We start from the raw sequence: 20,288 nt of genomic DNA on the forward strand, positions 1-20,288 counted from the left end.
ATTTTTGCCATGCATGATCTTAGCATGTACTCTTAAATATATGTTTAAAACATTATATAGCAGTATTCAGCATGGTAGTGAGTAGTCATGCGATAGGAACAAATATGTTACACTGTTTACAAGGAGATATTGATCTTTCTATATACCTTCTTTTACATGAGAATGTATTGCTCCTAACCAAGAGTTTGAGAACCATGCTGGTGAATAAGAATTTGTTGTCACGATGATTTCCTTTAACATCCATGATCTTCTATCACCTGTATCTTTGCTTTGGTGAAACAGATTGAGGTTGAAACATAACTAAGTATGGAACCTAACAATAATCCCTCAGGAATCCTTTCTGTCAATGGTGAAGACAGCCCCTGATTTACAAAATGGGTGTCTTTGCAAAAGATGTTTGCCACTTTAAAATCAAATCAAAACAAAACAAGATAAACTGTACCCTTAAAGAGTTTTTTTTTTCTTTTTTTACCTACTCTCACCACCTTTCAATTGAGAGAATACAGCTAAATGTTCTAAAACCTGTCAAAATGTGTAACAAATCAATTTCCTTTTCAAGTGATGCCTACCCTCTTGAATATTCTGATACGATTCATTAAGAGAATGCTTGTCTGACTTTAAAACATGTTCTAGAATACATACTTTTGTCAAAATTTGTCACATTAATTATTCAATAATTATATTCAGAATCATCAAAGTATGTCTTAAGATTAAAGCAAAACATCGTTTTTAGAAATCCTGCTTTGGCACAAGTGAAATTTGAAATGTTGTTTTAGGACCATGGCTTTTCAACATACCAGAGCAGTAGATCCACAGTTTAGCTGTTTTTTAATTGTAAGAAGTTTCAATAATAAATGAAATTTGCAAATTTGCAAGATATTGTATTAAAGTGGGGATAATTTTGGCACATCAGTCATTTCTTAAAGTAACCTAGGCATTTTATCTGTGTGCAAAATTTAGAAATGTCATTCCTGTGGAAATGAGCAAACCATAAATATATCACAGAAAAGTCACTGTTTTTCTGCCTTTAAGTTGCTTTATAGTTAAATTGTGTCAGAGAAATTGCCATCTATTTTATTCCTAAAAAGGTCTAATGGAGAATATATGACTTTCTTTGATGAAGAGATAATACTACTAAACATAAAGATAAACATAAAATGTAACTATAATAATAATAAAGGCAAAGAGAAAAGGTATAGATACATCTCTGAATTTTCAAGAGAGTAGTGTCATTTGTCACTAAGCAAATACTTCTTGACAGTGCTTGAAATTGCTCTTGAACTGGTAAAGCAAAATATAACTCTTTCCCCATAGTATTGGATGAGAAATAAATGGGCTACAATATCACTCGTCAGGTGGATATAAATCCCCTTCTTCTAAATAAGACTTTTCTTTGGGGGATTATGTAAGACATTGGTTGCTTTTTGATTATTTTCTCTCTTTTATCAAATACTTATAGACTAACCCAACTCTGTAGGCATATGAGGATTTGACTTCAAATTTATTGGTTAATAATAAATAAGCATATTTATGTTTTCATACACATATGTGTACCTGGCTACACATTTCTCTATTAACAGATAATTTTGAATGTATGTGTCTACTTCTTTGATATTTCAAGACCACATGAATTATTTATAAAACTTTAATGTCATTTTATACAAGGTGGATTTAATAAAACCACTTATATGAAATCTAAAGTATTTTTAAAGATATAGAGCATTGTCATTTTGTATGTGTGTGTGTGTGTTTTTAAACCAGTGTTTAAAACACACAATTCTTAACTCATAAATACGATTTTTATGAGATTATAATTATGTCATTGGGAATTTTTTTGTGTATAAAAAAGGAAAAACAATAGACTTTTACAAGGATGAGTTAAATATTAAAAATCTCAGCAAGACACTACTTAACTGACTCTTAAACATTATGAAACAAAATATTAGAACATTAGGGTTGCCAGATTTTTAAAAAATAAAGTAAGGAATTTTTTTATATAAACTTCATCTCTTTCAGCAGCATATACTAGCTGTCTGTATACTTATTGACAATTTGGAGCAGCTTCAGAGTCCACATAATTTAAAATTTAAGGAATAAAGACACATTTATTTATTCAATAATCCCAGTCATGCATTTAGATTATACTAAATGCTGTTACATTTAAGTACTAAAAGAAAGTATGTTTATTCTATCTGGAAACAATTTCAAAGGATTTACAAATGTAAGATATCCTATCTTTGTTTTTAAATCCAGCTTGTAATATGAATTAAGTATATTCACGACTGTTTCTTAAACATTCATGACTGTTTTCCTTCCTTAAGTTGATACATGTTTTTAACCCATTACATACAACCCGCGGAGGTATACTTTACTGTCTTCTGTGTTTAAAAAACTCAAAACACTTCTGATTTGTTTTATGCCATACACATTTTTATTTATAATTAAGGTGATATACTCAAATTTCTCATTTTGGGGATTAAACAGTAGGAATTTATCCTATATTCATGCCATTCATGTTAAAACAATTTATTAATCTCTTTAAAGGATATTTTCAATATTTATTTTTTATTGAAAATGAACAATTTATAATAGAATAAATTTATGAGACATAAACTGATGTTAGAATTCATAAAAACAATGTGGAATGATTAAATCAGGCTAGTTAATATATCCATCACCTCAAATATTTAACACTTTTTTTGTGGTAAGAACAGTTGAACTTTGGTTTCGTAGAAATTTTGAAATGTACAATTCTCTACTATTAGCTGTATTCACCACACTGTCTAATAGAACCCCTTCCGAAACATGAAACATACTCCTCCTGTCTGAGATTTGATCTTCATTTCCTCATCTGCCCCACCCCCCAGCCTCTGTAAATACCAGTCTACTTTATGCCTCTATGAGTTCCATTGTTTTAGATTCTACATAAAGGTGACAAAATGTAGTATTTCTCTTTCTGTGCTTGGCTAAATATTACGTAGTCATTCTTAATATACAGCTAAGAGCAGACAATAAAAAACAGTGTCTGCAAAATATATACAATAATAGCATTAAACATTGTGCTAACCTAGTCCATCTGGCATCACAATATGTTCACAATACCTTTCCATGATTAAATATTCTGAATAAACTCAACAAAATTAAGTTTAAAAAATATGAATTTATTTTAAGTTAATATACAGAAAACACAAAATAATAAACATAAAACAAGTGATACCAGTTTTTACATTATAGACTTTATGAAAGAGAGACTAAAACATTCAATTTTATATTATACAATTTGAAACTAAAATAATTCTTATCTCAAGAGGTTGAATTCCGAAATGTTTTGTATCAAAGTAATAATATATTCTTATTTACCTTTTATAACATGTCTTTGAAGGGCATTTTCCATTTTAGTATCTGATATTTTATTATAACTTTGATTAAATTTTTTTTTCTGACTCTGAGTTTCAGGGGGTACATATGCTGGCTTGTTACATGTGTAAATTGCATGTTGCTGTGGTTTGGTGTACAAATTATATCATCACCCAGGTAGTGATAAGACTACCTGACAGACAGTTTTTTGATTCTCACCCTCTTCTCACCCCACCCTGAAGTAAGCCCCAGTGTCTATTACTCTGGTATCCATGTGTACTCAATGTTTAGTTTCCCACTTATAAGTGAGAACATGCAGTATTTGGTTTTGTGTTCTTGCATTAGTTTGCTTAGGATAATGGCCTCTAGTTCCATCCTATTGGGGCAAAGGACATGATTCCATTTTTTATGGCTATATAGTATTCCATTGTGTAAATGTGTCAAATTTCTTTATTCTGTCCATTGTTCATGAGCATCTAGGTTGATTCCATGTCTTTCCTATTGTGAAAAGTGCTGTGATGAACATATTTGTGCATATGTCTTTATGGTAGAACTATATATTCCTTCGAATATATAGTTAATAATCCACTACTAGGATTGCCAAGTTGAATGGTAGTAATATAAACCACTACTAGGGTTGCAGAATTGAATGGTAGTTCTAAGATCTTTGAGATAACTCCAAACTGCTTTTCACAGTGGCTGAACTAATTTACATTCACATCTGCAATGTATTAGAATTCTCTTTTCTATGCAAATTTGCCAGTGTCTGTTATATTCTGACATAATAATAGCCATTCTGACTGGTGTGAGATGGTATCTCATTGTGGCCTTGATTTGCATTTCTCTAATGATTAGTGGTATTCAGAATTTTTTAATAGGCTTGTTGGCTGTGTGCATGTCTTCTTTTGAGAAACCTCTGTTCATATCCTTTGCCCATTTTTAAATGAGGTTGTTTTTTGCTTGCTGATTTGTTTAAGTACCTTATAGATTCTGGATTTGTCAGATGCATAGTTTGCAAATATTTTCTCCGATTCTGTGTGTTGTCTGTTTGCTTTGTTGATAGTTTCTTCTGCTGTGCAGAAGCTCTTTAGTTTGATTAGGTCCCACATGTCAATTTTAATTTTTGTTCCTATCACTTTTGGAGTCTGTTATGAAATCTTTGCCAGGGCCTATGTCCAGAATAGTATTTCCTAGGTTTTCTCCTAGGGTGTTTATGGTTGTAGGATTTACATTTAAATATTTAATCTGTACTGATTTTTTTATATGGTGGAAGGAAGGGGTCCAGTTTAAATCATCTGCACATGCCTAGCCAGTTATCCCACCACCATTATTTAAAAGGAGTCCTTTCCCCCATTGCTTATTATGGATGGCTTTGTTGAAGATCAGATGGTTGTGGATATGTGGCCTCTATGTTCTCTAACTGGTTCGATAGGTTTATGAGTATATTTTTGTACCAGTACCATACTGTTTTAGTTACTGTAGCCTTGTAGTACACTTTTAAGTCAGGTAGTGTGATTCCTGCAGCTTTTTTTTTTTTTTTTCCTTAGGATTGCTTTGGCTATTTTTGATCTTTTGTGGTTCTATGTGAATATTAGTATGATTTTTTTTTAATTTTGTGAAGAATGTCAGTGGTAGTTTGATAGAAATAGCATTGAAACTGTAAATTTCTTGAGGATTATGGTCATTTTAACAATATTGATTAATCCTATCCATGAGCATGGAATGTTTTTTCATTTGTCTGTGTCCTCTGATTTTCAGTAAGTTTTGTAGTTCTCATTATAGAGATCTTTCACCTCCCTGACTAGCTGTATTCCTAGGTATTTTATTCTACTTGTTGCTATTTGAGTGGGATTGTGGTCTCGATTTGGCTCTCAGTATGGATGTTATCAGTATATAGAAATGTTACTGATTTTTGTACCTTTATATTGTATCCCAAAACTTTGCTGAAATTTTAATGAGATCTAGGAACCTCTGGGCAGACTTTTCTAGGTATAGAACCATATTATCTGTGAAGAGAGATATTTTGACATTATCTCTTCCTATGGTTTGCCTTTTAATTCTTTATCTTGCCTTATTCCTCTGATTAGGACTTCCCAAACTATGTTAAATAGGAGTGGTGAGAATCGGCATCCTTGTCTTGTTCCAGTTCTCAAGGGGAATGTTTCCAGTTCTTGCCCATTCTGTATGATGCTTGCTGTGAATTCGTCATAGATGGCTCTTATTATTTTTTCAGGTATGTCCATTATATGCCTTGCTTTTTCAGGGTTTTTAAGATGAAGAAATATTGAATTTTATCAAAAGCTTTTCTGTGTGTATAGACATGATCATGTGATATTTGTTTCTGGTTCTGCTTATGTTATGAATCACATTTATTTACATATGTTAAACCAATCTTGCATCCCAGGAAAAAAGTTAATTTCATCATGGTGGATTAAATTTGATATGTTGCTGTATTTGGTTTGTTACTATTTTGTTGAAGACTTTTGAATCTATGTTCAACAGGATATTGGCCTGAAGTTTTCTTCTGCTGTTGAGTCTCTGACAGATTTTGGTATTAGAATGAGGCTCGTCTTATAGAACGAGTTAGAAAGGAGTCCATCCTCCTCAAATCTTTGAAATCGTTTCAGTAAAATTAGTACTCCCTCTTCTTTATAATAGCTGGTATAATTTGGCTGTGAATTCGTCACATTCAGGGCTTTTTCTGTTGGGTAGGTTTTTTTATTACTGATTCAATTTTGGAACTCACTATTGATCTGTTCAGTGTTTCAATTTCTTCCTGATTCAATCTTGGGTGGTTGTAAGTTTCCAGGAATTTATCAGTTTATTCTAGATTTTCACTATGTGTGCACGGAGTCTCTGAGGGTGTTGTGGATATGCAGCCTCTATGTTGTTTGTATTTCTGTGGGGCCAGTGGTAATGTCCTCTATGTTGTTTATATTTCTGTGGGGCCAGTGGTAATGTCCCCTTGGACATTTCCAGTTGTCTTTCTTTTTTTTCCCTCTGTTAGTCTTCTAGTAGTCTACTAATCTTATTTATTCACTCAAAGAGCAACTTTGGTTTTGTTGATGTTATGTGTGTTTTTCATGTCTCCTTTTCTTTCAGTTCGGCTAGCTTTTTTTTTAATGCTAGCTCTGGGGTTTGTTTGCTCTTGTTTTTGTATTTCCTCTAGGTGTGATGTTCGGTTATTAAGTAAAGATCTTTCTAACTTTTTGATGTGGGCATTTAAGACTAATAAACTTTCCTCTTAACACTGCTTTATCAGTGTTCCAGATATTCTGGTATGTTGTGTCTACATTTTCATTACTTTCAAAGAACTTCTTCCTTTCTGCCTTAATTTCATTGTTTACCTGAAGGTCATTCAGGAGCAGTTTGTTTAATTTTCATGTAACTGTATAGTTTTGAGTGATTTTCTTAGTATTTATTTTATTGTTATTGTACTGTGTTCCAAGATTGTGATTCATATGACTTTGGGCTTTTTGAATATGTGAGAACTGCTTTATGGCCAAGTGTGTGGTTGATTTTAGAGCATGTGCCATGTGTGCATAAGAAGAATGTATATTCTACTGTTGTTTAATGGAGTTCTCTGTAGATATCTGTTAGTTTCATTTGGTAAAGTGTCAAGTTTAGGTTCTGAATATCTTTATTAGTTTTCTAACTCATTACTGTGTCTGATACTGTCATTGGGGTGATAAAGTCTCCCAGTTATGATTGTGTGGTTATCTAAGTTTTTTCGTAAGTCTTCAATACCTTGCTTTATAAATCTTGGTGCTCCAATGTTGGGTGCATATATATTTAGTATAATTAAGTCTTCTGGTTGAATTGAACTCTTTATCATTATGTAATGCCATTCTTTGTCCTTTTTGACAATTGTCTGTTTTGTCTGAAAGAAGAATAGTAGCTCCTGCTCTTTCTTGTTTTCTATTTGCTTGATAGATCTTTCTCCATTCCTCTACTTTGAGCCTATGGGTGTCATTGTGTGTAAAATAGATATTTTTAATTCAACATACAGTTGGGTCTTTAAAAAGTGGGACATTTAGCCCATTTTCATTCAATACAGTATCTATATTTTTTTTAAAAAAAAAAAAGAACCTCATTAACTCCAAACCCTCATTGCTATCATCCCAAATCTCTTTTCCCTCTCTCAGCAACTTATTTGAAAAACTACTTTGAATTGTGGAACTTCATTCTCAACCTCCAGTTACCCTTCAATTCGTTATTTCTGTTTCCTGAGATTCACTCTTAAAACTTCTCTTAGCTATTCAACAAATTGTATATTTTTCTTAATTGAAGGCTGATATAAAAGACCAAATTTGGAAACTTATGGTATACATTAGTGGTAGAAATAAGCAGAATTATTCCTTAAGTTGTGCTCTCTTTCAGTGACAAACTAGAAAATATATATATGTTTGTGTTCGTCTGTTAACACTAGTTTATTTTTTAATACAACATGATATAGAACTCTACTGTCTTGACATCCTGAGGTTTTTCGACTACTAAGTTCTTCTACTATGCACGTCTCCAAATATCTTTGCCATAATCCTGTCCAACATCTTTAAACACTTAAGAGAACTTATATGTCAAAAAGTACTCAGCTCACCTCAGCAATTAGGTTTTAAGTTTAGACATAATAAATAATACATCGATAATTTTTTTGTATAAGAACATTTTATATACCAATTTATTTCTTTAAGATAGAGTCACAGATGTGAGATTGAAAATGAAATGGCTTTCAGTATTTAACACTCCAGAAACATTATTGGTTACTTTCAAAAATACAATTCCTATTTATTTTTTGGTATTATAAAAAATTTATAACAAGAATTTATGAACTAAGGCCAATAAGTGTATGGAAAAAAATGTTCAACATCACTAATCATCAGGGAAATGTAAATCAAAATCACAATGAGATATTTTTCACCCCAGTTAGAATGTCCATTATCAAAAAGTTAAAAAAAAATACTGTTGTCTATGTGGAGAAAATGGAACTCCTTCATTGTTGGTGAGAAGGTACATTAGTGCAGCCATTATGAAAAACAGCATGAAGGTTTCTCCAAAAACTAAAAATAGAACTAGATAGAACTAGTATATGATTCAGCAATCTCATTACTGGGTATTTATTGAAACGAAAGAACATCAGTATATCGAAAATATATCTGCACTCCAATGTGTATTGCAACACCATTTACAATAGCCAATATATGGAAGAAAACTAAGTGTCCTTCAAGAAATAAAAGAATAACTAAAACGTGGTGTATATACACAATGAAATACTATTCAGCTATAGAAAATAATGAAATTCTATCAGTCACAGCAACATGGATGAACCTAGAGTGCATTACTTTAAGTGAAATAGGTCAGGCACAGAAAGATAAATACTACAAGTTCTAACTCTTATGCGAAAGCTAAAATAAAATTGAGCTAACAGAAGTAGAGTGTAGAATTATAATTATTAGAGAAAGGAAATAATGGAAGAAGAGGAGGTGGGGAAAGACTGTTTAATAGATATAAAATTATGGCTAAAGAAAAGGAACAAATTCTGGTTTTCTATAGCACTGCACAGTGAATATAGTTAACAATAATTTAATGCATACTTTTTAAAAAGCTAAGAGAGGATCAGAATGTTCACAACACACACACACAAAGATAAATGTTTGTGATTGTTGTACTAATTATCCTGATTTTTTCATTACACATTGAATACATGTATTAAAATATCACTCTGTATCCCAGCAATATGTACAATTATTTGTTCATATTTGAATATGTACAAAATAAAGATTTTAAAATTATCATGAATTAAGAACTTGGAGGTAATAGAAGGTAAATGAATTTACTTGAAAGATTTAAGACATAGAATTGATCATAGTTCATCTCTAGTCAGGCTTCATGCTCAAATGTATGTATATGGGAGGTTAGCTGAAGGAAACGTCAGAGAATAACATTTTATTCAAGTGTGAGCTTTCGAGAGGATGCTGATTTCATTAAGGGAAAGAAGGAACATAATGATTAGGTGCAAGAGTGAATAGAAAGTAAGAATTTCAGTATGCACTTTGAAATACCTTGTGGAAAGTAATTCTGTAGGTCTGGAGATTAGAAAAGAGATAAATATAGGTTGTTTAGACTGCTTTATGATGCTTCAGTAGGCAGGTATTCAATGAAGCCACGTAATCTGAAGATACTATGTCCAGACTGTGCAAAATGTGTCTTCAAAATAGAACCCCAAGATTTAATTTTCCTCAAATGTCAATATGACTTTCCAAGAATGTTTTTTCCATTAAAATAAATAGGAAAGTAGGTAAACAGATTTCAACTTGTAAGTTGCTAGATTATCAATGTTTTCCAAAATCTGTATTCAGACGTGACAGTGACAATATATGGTAAGAATTTTAACCTTCTGATAATTAAAATTCTATCTAAACTCTCTTAGTTTTTATAAGTATTTATGATAGATTTGTACTCTTGTCTACTGCCAAATCTGAAAATTTTACAAAATAAAAATTGTGCACACTAACCTTGGCTGTATACAGATAAAATCGTTTGTAAATGACTGTAGCAAATATTTCCTGTTTTCAGTCATTCTAACTAGGAAGGAGCCCTTTCCTGCATGGCTTCAATAGCAGTTATACTGAGAGCTGCTCCGATGATTCTTGTAGCAATGGGTGATTACCAGTGATTATCTTATGCACTCCAGGAACTGATTAATAAGCATTTACTTAAAGAAGTCAGACATTATAAGTATTTAAATCACATGTTTGTGTGACATAAGGACCTTTATTAAACATTTGATATATTCTAACTACAGTTTCAGTTATTTTAATGTGATTTATCCAGAAGATCTAGAGATTACATTTATTAAATCATCTTGCAGTTGAAGATACTCAATCTGAAAGTGTTTAAGTATCTTGACTAGTCTCATGAAACTATCATATCATCGAGGTACAAATCATTACATTTTATACAGATTCTACTTACCGGTCAACATTGACTTAATGTTGTAAAATGAGAACTTAAAAAGTAACACACAAAAAAAAATCACTGCTGATTATCCTCTTGAAGAAGAAAGGGAAAATGATAGACCCCAAACAGGATTAGGTGGAAGATGCAGACCCACAAAATCCAACATAGTTATGCCATGCTCCTTCATCTTACAGGGAAGTCTGCAAGGAAGTGTTTATATAACACAGCAGGCTCACCATGCTTTTAACTGAACTATGGGAAAATATGAGAAATTTCATTTATATGTATGCTTTACTTCATTCTTTTGCATTTAAATTTTGAGTACATTTTAGCAAATACTTTACATAGTGGTAACAGTTGTGTTTGTGAATCATTAGTACATAAATGCATATACAAATATTGGGGCTCACCTGCAGTATTTTTTTCTGATAGGAGAGTAAATTATGAAAAGTTTGAAAATACTGTTCTATAAATAAGTGTCAGCCAACTTCTACATGCATTTTCTTTTCAAAAAAAAGAAGATATAGATATTCCAGAAAATAGCTTCTGCAAAGACATTGGTTAAAGGTAACAACTCTAAAGAAAGCAAAATCCTTTGTCTTAATTCCAATCCCGCCAATTACTTTATAGCTAAGACAAGTTACTTAACTTTAATATGCCCAGTATCTGCATTTATAAAATAGCAACAATAATAGAACATATACTATAGAATTACTATAAGAGAACTCAATTAAGGAATGCCGTTATCTTTGCTTAGTAATCATCACAGAGTAAACACTCAATATGGTTGACAAGATGATGATGGTGATGATATTTCATGAAAATATTTGCCTTCAAGTCATCTTTGAGGCTTGTTAAAAAAATACCCAGCTCATGAATCAGTAGCTGTGGAGTGGGATTATCTGTTTTGTCAAGCTTTTGAAATGATTCTGTGTACAATAATATATGGAAACAATTTCCCTGAAATTGAGGGATCAAACTAACCCTTATTTGTCTATATATTTATTTAAATATTGAGGTATTCTCCACATTCACAGTAAAAATTTAAACTAAATATAATGAAATCTAACAAATAAAATAATAATAATTTTGTCACATTTGTTCATTTGTTAAAATAATAATTACTGCTATTGTCAAATAAAGTGCTTTTGCAGGGTTGGATCAAATGATTTTTATATTTCACTCAGTTCATGTGAATCAGATATGTGTGGTTCTGTGATATATTAATTTTTAGATTTTTGTACTGATTCTACACAACACAAACACGTATATACACATAAAAAAGGCAAATTAATGAAGTGCTTGACTTTAGTTTTCTTTTTCCATTCACTAAGGATTGCATGTTTTATAAAATCATGTTTATATTATGCCTTTTCATAACAAAATAATACTTTCCATACCATTTGGCAGTGGTGCTTACTAAGTATTATTTTTGATAGTAGAGTAAATTTGTAGATATTATAGAAAGATGTGCTGAAAGCACAATTGATAATTGGAGAAAGGAACATTTGGATGATATGTTTGTCTAGGTATTATGTAGCTACTATCACAACATCCGCAAAAACTGTCAAATTGAGTACAACGGTTTATTTACTATAGTAAGCAGTGGCTAAAAAGATTTTCAACAAGTGCAAAGTGAAACTATATCTTCATAATGAAAGCAAAAGAAAAAAGAAATAAATACTGTTAGAAATTCTTGGAAAAATGAAATACATTGTTGGTTCGAAGAAAAATATGTAATCCTTTGTGTTGTCTTTACATATATATATTCATTCAATTTGTCAAATATTATTTATGTGATGAATATGGTTAACTAATATAATATTTGATCATTATTCTGAACAATGTTTTAGGAAAAAATAGTCTTTGCATAATTTTATGACTTTGGAATTTCCCACTCTACATATATGGTAACTGATGGTTTTGTTAAACCATAAAGATTTATTTGAAGGTTCATGAAATTTTCAACCTACCTTACTCATCAACCTTTAAAGATTTTTATTTTTACTTTTTAAATTTTTTCTTGTGTTGTTATTATTGTCGGAAGTGGGAAGCATTATTTGTTTACTCTCTGCTTTCTGAAAAGCTGTTAATTCATTAATCATCAAAAGAAGCCTGGGACGTATGATTTCCTAATCAGTAGTTAGTGGTGTATCTGCATATATTCCACTTTAGTCTTCAAACTGCAACTTTAAGTGAAACACTGTGTAATAAAACCAATTTTATCAGAGGCTAATTGAGATAAACGAGAGTTTAGTCTCTATTACATATTTCTGGTAACAAAAACTTCACTAAACTTACAAATAAGGACCAAAACATTTCTAATATTAAACACTGAAATAAATGTGAGCTGTATATATATATGATTAGTAAAAACAAATAACATCATTGTTTACCCAATTTTGGGTGAATCAGTGAGTGACTAGCAGTTGTAGTGGTGATGGGTTAAATCAAGAAACAAACATTTGCAAAACAAAGATTGTCCCCATCACCTCCAGCCACCATGAAGTTCAAACACAAGAATTTGCAAATATACAGCTGGCTCGATGAGCTCTTTCCTACTCAGCGTAGTTTATTGTCTTGCATTTGTATGATGATCGTGTACTTTGCAAGTCTTCATTTTATGATAATTTGTATTCGTGCATTTTCCAACCCGGTTATTCCAGTTCAGGGCTGTGGGTGGCAGGAGCCTATCCCAGCAACTCAGTTAGATTGGTGGGAACCAGCCCTGGACAGGGTGTCATCTCATTGCAGGCTCACCCTCACATAGTCACAGTCACTCAGACTGGTACCTTGTAGATGAACAAGCAACCCAATGTGTGTAGCTTTGGAAAGTGGGAAGTGACTGGAGTACCCAGAGTAATCCCATGCAGACATGGGGGGAATGTGCAGACTCAACACAGATAGTGGCTCTGGCAGGGAATCAACTTTTTTCTCATCAAAATTACAACAAAATGACATTGAACAAAATGTCATTTTTTGAGGAGCTGTTGTACAAGCTCACCTTGATCTTTCTTCTCTTTTGAAATGAATATAATTTTACTATATCATTGAATTATGAGACAAATTACTAAGAGAATGAATGAGTACCATTATGGCATTAGAGACATAGTTGATTTTGTTAGTCTGGGAGCTAGACTATTATAGTAATCAATTAACTTTCCATTTCTCAGCAACCTCCTACCACAAACATTGGGTGGGAGTTAGTGGGGGGAGTATATCAAAGTTTCACAGTCACTCAGTGACCCAGGCTTGCTAGAGGCTCCACCATCCTTCAACTACTGATTGCCAAATTAGTAAGCAATAAAGGTGAGACAATTATTCGTAGGCCTTTGAGTGTGTCAGTTCGAAAACGGTGTACATCACTTTTACTCATATCTTGTTAGAAAAACCGTTCATGTAACTTTGTGCAATTGCAAGAGAGATGTTGGTAAATGTTGATATGCCTACCACAGTGACCAAAACATTTTACATTTTAGTTCTTTTTTAAAATTTATTTTATATACCAGTCATAGCCATTTCATCAGATTAGTCATTCAGAAGTTAGGGACAGTTTATGAAATCTTAAAAAACTGAACCTAAACTTTTCTTAGAGTGATGGAATAAAAGGAAGAATATCATGATAGCAATCGCAGTTCCTTCTGAGTCTGGAGTAACCAGCTCCAGTTAGCATTGTCATTTGTAATTTTGAAGGTATCTTAACCTCTGCATTTCCCAACTCTCATTTGACACTCCTAACGCAGGCAATTTATTTTGACATCCAAATGGTCATTAAGTTTTGTCAATTCTGTCTCCATGTTATTATTGATTTTCTTACTTATATTGTCCTTTGCTGAGGAGCAGGATTAGTCAGAGCACTGGGATGAAATATCACCTTCAAGAGGGCAATAGAAGGTCATGGATCCAGGGTGTTTGATGGAGAAACAGAACAATAATTTCAATGTCCTGGTAATGCAGGTGCTTCTAAGGCACTGACTAGAAGATCCAAATAATTTCTTTAAAGACTAAAATCATATTGTAACTAACTAATACAATTAATATGTTAATATAAGATAAAAATAGATTAAATAAAAGGGTAGACATGGAAGTGGGAATAAAGACAATAGGTAATACGGGTTCCAAAAGATATTCCAGCCAGAACAGTTCAAGGAGGGGATTTATTTTTTCTTAACATTGTTCTAATATTATTTTTCTTGCTTCTGTGTTTAACTACACAGACAAGATTTAAATAAATTCACAAAAATACAGAGTACCTTTTTGAAATGAGCATTGAGACAATGTTGGTATCATTTTTTAAGAGACTTCACGGCATAGTTTAAAATCTGCCACTAATTCTCCGTGTTACTGCTCCATGTGGTATTACAGAGGTGCTTTTGGAAGGAAGGGGGACTGTTTATAGACACTTCGTGGCTTCTTTTTTTTTTTTTTCCTTTTTATAAAGAATATCTCGAATTAGAAGAAAGATAGGTGAATATTCTCTAACTACTTCCCTTGTTTTAATATTGCCACTCCAGGCCCCAAGAGCCATGTGTTCCTATTTGTTTCACATAAAGGCTTTATAGTATTCACTCGCTTCATGTGTTCACTTCCCAAGAGGAGAGGTTAGATGTGTGTTTTAAATTGATGAAGAGAAACTCTTAGTCTTATTTTTCAGTAACATTTTCAAAACCTTTAAGTCTTCTGTTTTTGTTTGTTTTGGGAAAGCTTTGGAACTCTCTGATCACCACAAATTCTAAGTCTATGATATATCATTTTGGCCAAGCCTACTCAATAGCTTTCTAAAAATGGAGACATTATATTAATTGCCATCTGTTTTTCTCTATGAGAAGCTGGGCTTAGTTGAGCTCAATATTTCAGCTTTCCATGAGCTTTCCAGAATACATTATATTTTTACAAGTTTTCACAGATGGAATAATTAGCTTTATGTAACCAAGAAGAGGTCATAGAAAAGACAATTTCTAATTAGATTCAGTTTCAAACTGCATAAGTGCATAGATTATAATATTTTTTCATCCCTTAAGCCGTAATTAGTCTTCTTTGAAAACATAACTGTTCTAAGTCACACTGGGATCATTTTCAGCTCATATATGCCCATGCAATATCATGTATTGCTTCAAGCATGATAATATGTATCTGTCATAGTCACTTAACCATGCTTAGAAAAAAAATAATGACATTCAAATAATTTGAAAATGCAAGTGGAACATATACATCAGGGAAAACATATACTAAAGTATTTTTGCAATAGTCATTTACAAAGCTGTTTTATGTGTGTATATTTTTAGCTGAAATGAAAATAGCTGAATATTTCAACCTTGAGAAATACAGAAATCACTAGATGCTTATTATTCACCTGTCAATAGCTATTTTTGTGTAGCTCACTAAAAACATTTAACTCTTAATACGTGCCAGACAGTATTTTGGATGCCGCAACTCGTTTCATCAATAACACAAACCTTGAGAGACATAATAATTACTCTCAATTTTCACATGAGACAACTGAGACAACCAGAGGTTGAGCTATTCATCCAAGGTGATGGAACTAGCAGGTGTTGGTGTTGAGTTAGTTATTCAGCCATCCTTGCTCCACGTGTGCTGCTCTTAACTCCAGCGAACTGCCTTTAGAACATTCCATCAAACAATTTGGGAAAATAGCCCAAAAATTAGTAGAGAATGGCTTTCTTGATCTTTACTATGGTGCGAAATAATTTGTGTTTATACAAAATCAACTTATATTGTATTATATAATTATGTATATATACTAATTTTGAAAATAAAGCATGCAAATACACATGGGGAAAATTTTAATTTGTTTACAATTCCCTGATTCAAAGATGATTTCCATCTGAATTTTGGGGCATAGTCTTCCAGGACTTCTTTCCTGCATTTGTCTACAACTTTTTTCCTTCAGTTAAATAAATTATATTGTGTGTATTCCGTCTCTTTATTTCACTTGACAAAATGGTTTTATGGCACCAAATTTAATGGCTGCTGAGTAACAATGTGTTGATATAAATTTTTTAATGTTTGTATTCAACAGTTGGTTCTTTGTTCAACTGTGAGACCAATTTTATGTACCTCCTCCCAATGAATGGATTTAGGCTACTGAGAGTGTTCACAGTGCTTTTTAACTGTACATGAAAACTGAAAATAAAGACAGGCATATGAGAGGTTATCTTCTGAAATAAAGGGATAATAGAATACCTGTTTAGATGTTAGAAGTAAAACAACGTTTTATTTTTCTGTATTATATCTTGTCATAAGAACATTAAGAGAAAAACAGATTTTAGAAAAACCTGAAAATATTGTACAGGTTTGACTGCAAACACACAGGAAAGTAATAAGAAATAGCCTGTGTTCATGTGATGGTTAGGTTACAATCAGACTGCATAATGTTTCATGATATATTTGTACCACATTTCTTATCCAGTCTGTCACTGATGAGCAGTGAGGTTGATCCCATGTCTTTGCTATTGTGAATAGTGCTGTAATGAGTATTTGTGTACCTTTATGGTATGTATATTCATGTGTGCATGAGTGAAAATTCATGTGTCATTATGATAGAATTATTTGTATTGATTTGTGTATATACCCAGTCATGGGATTGCTGGGCTGACTGATAGTCCTGTCTTCAGCTCTTTGAGAAATTGCCATACTGCTTTCCACATGATAACGTAAATGAAATAATGTAAATACTAATTTATACTCCCACCGACAGTGTAAGTGTACCCTTTTCTCTTCAACCTCGCCAGCATCTGTTGTTTTTGAGTTTTTAGTAATAGCCATTCTGAGTGGTGTAAGATAGTATCTCATTGTGCTTTTGATTTGTATTTCTCTAATGATCAGGGAGATTGAGCTTTTTGTCATGTGCTTGTTGCCCATGTGTATGTCTTCTTTAGAAAAGTGTCTGTTCAAGTACTTTGCCCACTTTTTAATGAGGTTGTTTTGTCTTGTAAATTTTTGTAAGTTCCTGGTAGATGTGGGATATCAGACCTTTGTCAGATGCATAGATAGCAAATATTGTCTCTCATTCTGTAGTTTTCCTGTTTAGTCCGTTAATAGTTTATTTTGCTGTGCAGGGATTCTTAAGCACAATTAGATTCCACTTGTCATTTTTTCCTTTTGTTGTGATTGCTTTTGGTGTCTTTGTTATAAAATCTTTGCCTGTTGCTATGTCCAGAATGGTATTGCCTAGGTTGTCTTCCAGGGTTTTTATAGTTTGGGGTTTTATGTTTAAATCTTTAATCCACTTTGAATTGATTTTTGTATGTGGTGTAAAGAAAGGGTCCAGTTTCAATCCTTTGTATATGGCTAGTCAGTTACCCAACACCATTTATTGAATAGAGTCTTCTCCCCATTGCTTGTTTTTGTCAACTTTGTAAAAGATTAGATGGTTGTAGGTGTGCAGTCTTACTTCTGAGCTCTGTATTCTGTTTCATTGGTCTACATGATTTGTGAAAACATAGATGTAGCTGGAGACCATTATCCTTAGCAAACTCACTCAGGAGCAGGCAACCAAATATCACACGTCCTCACTTATAAGTGGGAGCTAAATGGTGAAAACTCATTAACATAAATAAGGGAACTACAAACACTGGGCCCTACCTGAAGGAGGAGGGTGTAAGGAGGGATAAGAGCAGAACAAAACAACTATTGGGTACTAGGCTTAGTACCTGAGTAATAAAATAATCTGTACAACAAAATCCTGTAACATGAGTTTTCCTATATAACAAACGTGCAAATGTACCTCCAAACACAAAAGTTAAAAAAAGAAAATCGTGTTTTTATTCCTATTTTTCTCACGTGAGCCCTATAAATTTCAGATTCCCTTCATTTCATTCTGTTCCTGTCACTATGTTGTTTTAAACAAAGAATATATTTATCAATACTTATATGTCTGATGTTTATATTTGTGTAACACTGAGAGCACCAAAGACCCATACAAAAGTACAATAAATTTTTAAAAATCAGCCTGCAAAGATGGTAAAGACATAATTAAGATCTATACTGATAAAGGTGTTTTAGGCAAATCTTTAATACAGGAACATACAAATATTTACCCTTGACAAATAAGGGCAAATCATGTTTTGATAGTTTGTGGAGGGGAAGAAAAAGTGAAATACTGTATCTAAAAACATGAAATTTCACCAGCATTTATTTAACCAATTGGAATCTATCTCTTTTCATTTTAGAACTTTTGCACACTCAGGCTTAATATTGTCAGTGCTTAGCACTTCACATATACTGCCCATTAATCCATAGTCCTCTACCACTGCTCCTGAATAAAGTTCATGACGTTCAGCCCAGAAATGAAATGGCACTTGTTGCTGTATATCTTAGGACTTCACAGCAATAGTGAATGTGGAAGGCTGTGCACAATGTCACAGAGGGCATCAGAGGCTCCAATATAGGTATTCTAACTCTACATTGCTGTAGCTGTCCCTGAGAGCTTTTTTTCATGACAGTAAATATGCAAATTATATGCTTAATGAGAGTTCATAAATAAAACAGAGGATGATCTTTCACATTTTAGTACTATGGAATGAATGTTCAGAGAAAGAATTGGCACCTGGGTTATTACAATTTTTGGCCCCAAAATATTGCTTCCTTTTCACATATGTATGCAAACTATATCCACTCACATTTCTTTATATTTCGTACTAGTGGTTCTGAGAAAGCCATTTCAAAGTCTTTTTATGTATAGTGTCATTCTGTGAAGCTGCCAAGTTTCCCCTGATTTTTTAAGAGATCACAAACAGGATTAAGTTTCTATATTTATCCCATCCACATTTCCCAGCTTCAACTTATATCCTCCCTCACACAGCCACCAAATCCATCATTCTGACTTATTTTTTTTTACTTGACCTCAAGAATCTTTAGAACAAGGGGAAAAATGTATACTAAGAGGAGATAATAGAAAACATTTTATTTTGTCATTTGAAGAATGGTCCAAATGTTAAAATGTAATTTATAGATCTTTATTCCATGTAAACAAAGTGAACCATCAGCTATAGATGTCACAGTGTTAGACATGTATGCATTTTTTTCTTCCATTCAATAAAGCACAGTGTATGTTATACACTTAATGTATTTAAGATCAGTTGTAGCACTAGTTATGAATACATTTGTTTACAGGATAGGTCACTTAAAATTACTGAATGTAAGTCCCAGCATGTGTGATGTAGTTAACACATTACATAAAATATTGTATTAGGGTTCTTTAGAGGTGCAATACTGATATTATATATGCACATGTGAAAGGGAGTTTATTAGGAGAATTAACTCACATGGATACAAGGTGAAGTCCCATGATAGGCCCTCTGCAAGCTGAGGACGTAGGAAGCCAGTAGTAGCTCAATCCGAGTCCCAAAGTCTCAAAAGCAGGGGGGCCAGCAGCACAGCCTTCAGCGGCCAAAAACCTGAGAGCCCCCTGGCAAACCACTTTGAGTCCAAAGGCCGAAGAATTTAAAGTCTGATATCCAAGAGTAGGACGCATCCAGCACAGGTGGAAGATAAAAGCCAGTCAGCAAGCCAGCTTCTCCCACCTTCTTCCACCTGCTCTGTTCTAGCCATGCTGGCAGCTGATTGGATGGTGCCCAACCACAACCAAGGTGACTCTTCTCCCAGTCCACTGACTCAAATGTTAATCTCCTCTGGCAACGCCCTCACAGACACACCCAGAAACAATACTTTACCAGCTATCTAGGGATCCTTCAACCCAATCAAGTTGACACCTGATATTAATCATCACAAATATACTTTCAATTTTACTTGGACATAATATATTATAATAATGTTATTTAAATATTATTGTAATTGGTATCTAATATTGTGCTAATATAAATGAAATTTTATTTTTAAATATATTTTACAACTTTGAAAATAAATATGGATTAATATTTCCAAGTATTAGCAATAAGAGAAAAAATATAAACACACTAACATAAGACATAGTATTAGCATTTCTTTATATG

The 20,288-nt window shown here is 32.7% G+C and overlaps 1 protein-coding gene across 4 annotated transcripts in view; it reads left to right on the top strand.

The window, feature by feature from the left end:
* LOC105476966 (cadherin 19) overlaps positions 1 to 20,288 on the top strand; it is a 104,121-nt gene that overhangs the window by 1,928 nt on the left and 81,905 nt on the right. Inside the window, exon 2 of one of the 4 annotated variants that reach the window (XM_071085214.1) lies at positions 5,445 to 5,590. The exons of the other annotated variants lie outside the window; for them this stretch is intronic. The gene's annotated coding sequence lies outside the window, so the exon portion shown is untranslated. The remainder of the gene's footprint in view (positions 1 to 5,444; positions 5,591 to 20,288) is intronic. 4 annotated transcript variants of the gene reach the window in all.

Source organism: Macaca nemestrina, chromosome 19 (assembly GCF_043159975.1).
Source record: "Macaca nemestrina isolate mMacNem1 chromosome 19, mMacNem.hap1, whole genome shotgun sequence".
In the NCBI taxonomy this organism is placed as follows: Eukaryota; Metazoa; Chordata; class Mammalia; order Primates; family Cercopithecidae; genus Macaca; species Macaca nemestrina.